Here is a 6,000-nt window from a genome sequence, read left to right on the forward strand (position 1 = left end):
ATCTTTTTGTTATTCTATTCACCTGCTGGAAGTAAATGGTTACTGTGTATATATTCCTGCTGTTAAGTGGAGATAAATTGAGGCTTTCGCACTTCACGGTGAACACAGATGCACATCGCTGCTGGAAACTCATCAACCCCAGAAAAATCCAATAAACCCTCCTGATACTCTCCTCTTCTTCACCTAATCCAGACATAGCATTTAAACTTTATAACCTTATAAGCTCAAGCTGGTTTGTGTATTAGAAACACACACACGCACAAAAAAATAGAAATATATCAATCATACGGGAGCAACAGAACAGAAAAGAGAACATCAATAATATAAAAATAAAAAACGCACTGCCCAAGGCCAAAACAAACAAAACCTTGCTCTGGTCTGTGTTGCCAGTCCCGCAATAACTCATATGGGTTTGAGTCGCCGTTTCATTGGAGTTGAAGAGACTGGCATCACCGAGGCAAGCTCTTCGCTTGGGCAGCAGTCTGTTTGTCTGTCACAGTGATCGAGGCAGATCACTCGATCACTGTCCAGCACGGGCAGCAGTCTGCCTCGATCACTGTCCAGCACGGGCAGCAGTCTGCCTCGATCACTGTCCAGCACGGGCAGCAGTCTGCCTCGATCACTGTCCAGCACGGGCAGCAGTCTGCCTCGATCACTGTCCAGCACGGGCAGCAGTCTGCCTCGATCACTGTCCAGCAATGGCAGCAGTCTGTCTCAATTGTTGGCCAGCAGGTGCTTTGAGACCTATAAACTCAGCAGTCGACACTCACACAGGGCTCCTGCAGGCCGCATTCTAATCCTGCATGTTTACTCTGCTCTAGTTTCTGCATCTCAAACACCTTATTGCACGGCGTGTGTTGAGCATGGTTTCTTACGATAAATGAGGAGGCAGGGTCCAGCATTAATGGCTCAGAGCTAACCTATAAATAATAATGTATAGAAGGGCTGTGACTGTGCCTTTGGGGACGTGGAGCTTGGACTTTGCCAGAGCATGCCAGCAGCTCGACAGGGATCACTGCTGTGAGAGCATAGGGCCAAGAGGCTCCAGAGACAGACTGATGCGCCAGGACCTGCCTGCCACTGTGCGAACTGTCCTGCGCTCATCTTCTCACTGCTTCATATTTAACCTGCTGCTTTCCTGGGGGCTGTAAATCCAGATGCTCTGGTGGGCTTGATAAAGAAAAAAAAAGAAAAAAAACACAGGAAGACGCCACATTCCCAGTGTCTGATGCCCTCCTTGAGAAAGAGTCCAAAGAATGCAGTTTTACTCTCCCTCGGACTAAAATAAACAAAGAACAGAAAAAGAAATAGATGGGATCACAACCCAAGATCCACAACAATCTTGCAATGTTTGTAACTTAACCCGGACCAAGCAGTAAAAGTGTATAGGACAGATGGCGATATACACATCGTGGTCTGAGGCATCAGGATCAGTTCAGTTGTCTCTGGGTTATCTTCATAAGGATCTCAACTAAATGCCTCAACTCAGTTTGGTCTGTTCAGCTGGGGGGGGGAAATCTGCAGCATTAGCAACTTCAGTCATTACACACTTGAGAGGGTTTCAGCATGGAGGTGCAGGCCGCCGGGCACCGAGAGGGTGAATACATCGCTGGAATGGCAGGTGAGGGGCAGGGGCTTCTACATCCCCACTAAGATAACAGACAGGAACTGGGGGATGGGGGAATAAAGAGATGGGAGAGCAGTAGGCTGAGCATCTTAAATGCCGCACAGCGTGTATAAAATCTCTTGAGGATGGGAACAAAGTTTTGTTTATATGAACAACTCGACTCTCCAGTATGAAGCCCTTGAGCTGTGCCCTCTGGCGTCCTGCAGACATTGGTCATATGCAGCCAGAGTCCGGTCTGTTTGTGGGTGTTACACCTGCTGACTTTCAGTGCACAGCTGGTGAACCTCAGGTCCTGCTCTTCTCTCAGGGTGTCAGATCTCTCCCATGAAGACTTAGAGCAGCTAGTCCTTGTGCACTGCCCTCACTGTGGTGCAGGATCGCTAGTGCTCAGAGACCAGATGCAGTGCTGAATGCCTATAAGCAGCTCTAGTGCAAGAGCCATCGGCCTCGACACATAGACGACCAGAGGACAGGAAGGGTCAGAGAAAGTAAATAATCTGACCTATTCTAAACCATTGTCCCACTGGCTTAATAATTCATTCGATTTTATTATATATATATATATATATTTTTTTTTTTTATTATTATTATTTTTTGTCACTGATACAGCAGCAGTACATAAGGTTCAGTAACCCACTAGCCTGCCTCAGTTGATTCTCTCTCGTGTCCAAGGCTCGTTACAGCATTGCCACACTCGCCCTACACGTTCACACAAACCCACTTCAAAGAGGAAGTTTCTGAAGGCATGTTGTTTTATAGCTTTTTCTGGCAGTGTCGCTTTCACGATCCATATTGGCGTCTTGTTCTGGGAACTGAAGGGGGAGATGTTTCTCTTTTTGCCTTGGTCAGAAGGGCAACCCTCTTTTACACAGGCTGAAAATAATTTGAGCATCGGCTGACAGGGGGCACCTGGAAGCAGCCTCTAATTTACCAGTGCGTTCCCACAGGGTCTTAAGAGCACAGCCAGAAAAGGGCACAGCAGGACTGGGACGTGACTGGTGCACCTTTCATCTGTCTGGAGACTTTGAACACATCTGCACAGCCCATGGGCACCGAGGGCGAACTGTGGCCACAGCGCTGAGCCACAGTAACTCCAAAACATCGCTGCAGTTTTCAATAAGACTCTGAAACTCAAGAGGTTTTGTTATTATGCTTCCTGGAAATTGACCATGTTCCTTTGAGGTAAACATACTGTTCTTCCTTTCTTTTTCCTTCTTTGTGCCTGTGTACATTTTCTTTGTCTGTACAGATTAATACACTCTGTTTGCTCTAAGAATGCTTGCTGCAAAATCAAGCTGAGCGAAAGAAGTGCTCAAATACAGGATTTTGCCCCTCTGACAAGGCAATCAATAGGGAGGATGTGATTTGCATAGCTGTCAAATCTGTCTTTATAATAATAATAATTATTTATTTATTAGCAGTCTTCCTTATCCAGAGTGTTATAAAAGTGCAATACAATCTAGAATTACAGATTAAGACATATCATAAATTATAAATTCAAGTGCATAAGACAATATACAGTAATAAAGTCCTACATCCTAGATTTGTGAGCTAATAATTGCAAACAAGATGTGAAGTCATAGTTAATAGCACAGGGGAAAGGGACATAGGGGCAAACAATATAAACAACATGAGAACTAGCAATGTAAATAGCATGTCTCATGTAACAGACCACTACAACACAAAAAGGATCAATTAAATAATAAATCAATCAGATAAATGCTGTAAATAAATACATCTTTATGAAATCTGAACACCTCCTTAACTCTAAACATGTGTGCATTGGATCCATTTCTGGCACGGAATCGAAGTTTCCTAATAACATGCAAGAATAAAGCAGGCTTTCCTGATTGTTGGGCTCGGGTTCACAGGCTCTGGAGGACTCCTGCAGGGGGAGAGGGCTGGGAACCACACACTGGTCCTGCATGAACACAGACTCCAAGCCTCACTCTCAACACTCGCCCTCGCCGCCGTTCTCAGCACAACACACACACTACTACACATGTGCAGAAACAGACAATACAATCCGATTAAGTGTTTACCCCTTGGGGTTTCTGTTTTTGATCTGTCCCAAGTTAGCTGCAGGGGCTGAGATGGCAGGCATGTGTGTGGTTAAGTAGTAGAAAAAAAGAAAAATCTGTTGGTCATAGTCCATATTCTCTCTCTCTCCCTCCCTCCCTCCCTCCCACCCTTTCTTTCATTCCCAGACATTACGGATTAGTTCCCATTGAGTTTAAATTTTGATTTATCCTGAAAACGATGAACAAATATCTTGTAGCTAAGGAGAGAAGGCCAAAGATATTAATGAAAAGCAGACTTAATATGATCACTGAATCTATTAAGCAATTACAATGAGGGGAGATATCCACAACATAATACAATGGACGGTCTTGCACAGGCTCAGTTCTCCGGCCCACGCCACGGGACGAGCATCGGCCACCTATGTGCTGCGTTAAGGGCTTTCAATCATTTCACCGCAACAATCGCATTTCACTCTCTGCACTGGAGAGAACCCCTTCCACCAGCCAGTGAATCCTATTTAACACTCCAAGCATGTCGAGATTATTGTGCAGGGATATTTCAAACGTTTCTCCAGGCTGAATTACTGTGGGGTTGAAGATATATTAAGGGGGGTGGACATTTTAAAATTCAAATGGACCTTTAAATCTATAAATTTTACAAATTTCGCAAACACTTCACCCAATTACTTAATGGATTATGTGGCCTTTTGCAAAAGCTGTCCGTAAAGCAGAGGCTGTGAGCTATTGTTAGCCCCTTGGAACTGCACTGTCATTAATCTGTGTGATGGGAAACCACGAAAGGTCCAAGTTTACGTTTTAATGAGTCGTCATAATTTTGCAGCTGAATTCCAGGGATTTTAATTACAGAATTAATAATATATGTCTGCTGCGAACTTGGAGTACCATCATAAAGCCACAGGGCTCAAGAAGTCAACAGGATGTAAAAACTGCTTCAGTCTAGTGAACAGTAACTCTCCCCCCAAAGAGTGTCTAGTGATACAAACTCTTGCATTAACACATACTTAAGCGAGCCCCTGCTGACTGTCGTCTCAACAAATACGGGGCCAGGTTTGGACACTTGGTTTATTTTCTTTGGGTGACGAAAAAATAAATAGCAACGATACTCATCAAAGAATAAAAAAAGGAGAGAGAGAGAGAGAGAGAGAGAGAGAGAGAACCTTTTGCATAGTGCTCTAGAATGGGAAGATGGAGATGAGGCAGAGCTGTTGATGCCAAAAGGTTTTTGCTTTTTCTGGCAGGCAGAGTCTGGCCTCCCTACCAGATTAACAGTGTAACCCATGCTAGGATTTCAATAGCCTCTCCAGCAAACAAACACCACCTTCCTTCTCAAAATCTGTCTCGCCTGGTTTGAAGCAGAGTGAACGGGTGCCTGTTGCGGTGAGTCTCGGACATGTGGTTAAAGATGTGGAAACCTGATGGGTCCTTCTTGGGTGACCAGGGACAATCAGGGTTAACCTTGTGAATAAAGATGGACTCTTGTCCTGGCAGCAAGCTGCTCTGGTAATGCTGCCTAACAGACAAGTGACCGTGGGTCATAACACTCAGTGGACAGGTGGCTCTTGCTGACTGTGTGGACTCTGGCGAATGAGCTCACTGAGGGAGCCCCCCCAAAAGGGGATAAAGGGGGCATCTTCTATTCTGATGTGTAACACACTCCTTTCACAGGCAAATGGCGAGGACTGATCCTCTGTTCCTCGGGTGCACTGATCCAAATCCCATGAGACCACAACCCGATGATCAGACTCATCCTGTGCCACCTGTAAACTAAAAAAATAAGTGTGTGTATATAAATTGTTAGCTTTTGAATCGTTTTCACCATATGGCTACTTTCCTTGGTGTCCTCCTCTTTCCTATTCAAACTGCTGTGCTAGCTTTTCCTGAATCCCTGTTTGGCTGGCCACTTGACAAAGAGGTGAGCCCTGACCTTCAGCTGCCAACACTTCCCAAGAGGCATCACTCCTCCGGCAGATTTGCTTGCTTGTTTTTGTTTTTAAACGTTGCAGCTTCTACACAGCGGAGACATTAGGAAAGGCAAGTAGCAGAGACCTGGGTATCTGAACACTGGCAGAGCAGGCCGAGGGCGGCCAAGTGCTGGCCTCAGACTGTTCTGGAGGGGGCTGAGGGCAGCTTGCTGACCATGAAAACTGGCTGCGTTACCCTTATCATCAAGCTCTGTCATTATGCTCTTTAAGGAAGGCAAGGCAGGGGTAGGGGGGTTGCTGTGACCCCTGGGATGGAAGGACCCCATTCCCCTCCTGTATTAACTGACTTGATTGATTGACCTTTAGCCTCGACTGGCAGTGTGCGGCTCAATAACTGTGTCTCCTACTG

The sequence above is a fragment of the Amia ocellicauda genome, chromosome 11 (assembly GCF_036373705.1).
Source record: "Amia ocellicauda isolate fAmiCal2 chromosome 11, fAmiCal2.hap1, whole genome shotgun sequence".
Taxonomy (NCBI): domain Eukaryota; kingdom Metazoa; phylum Chordata; class Actinopteri; order Amiiformes; family Amiidae; genus Amia; species Amia ocellicauda.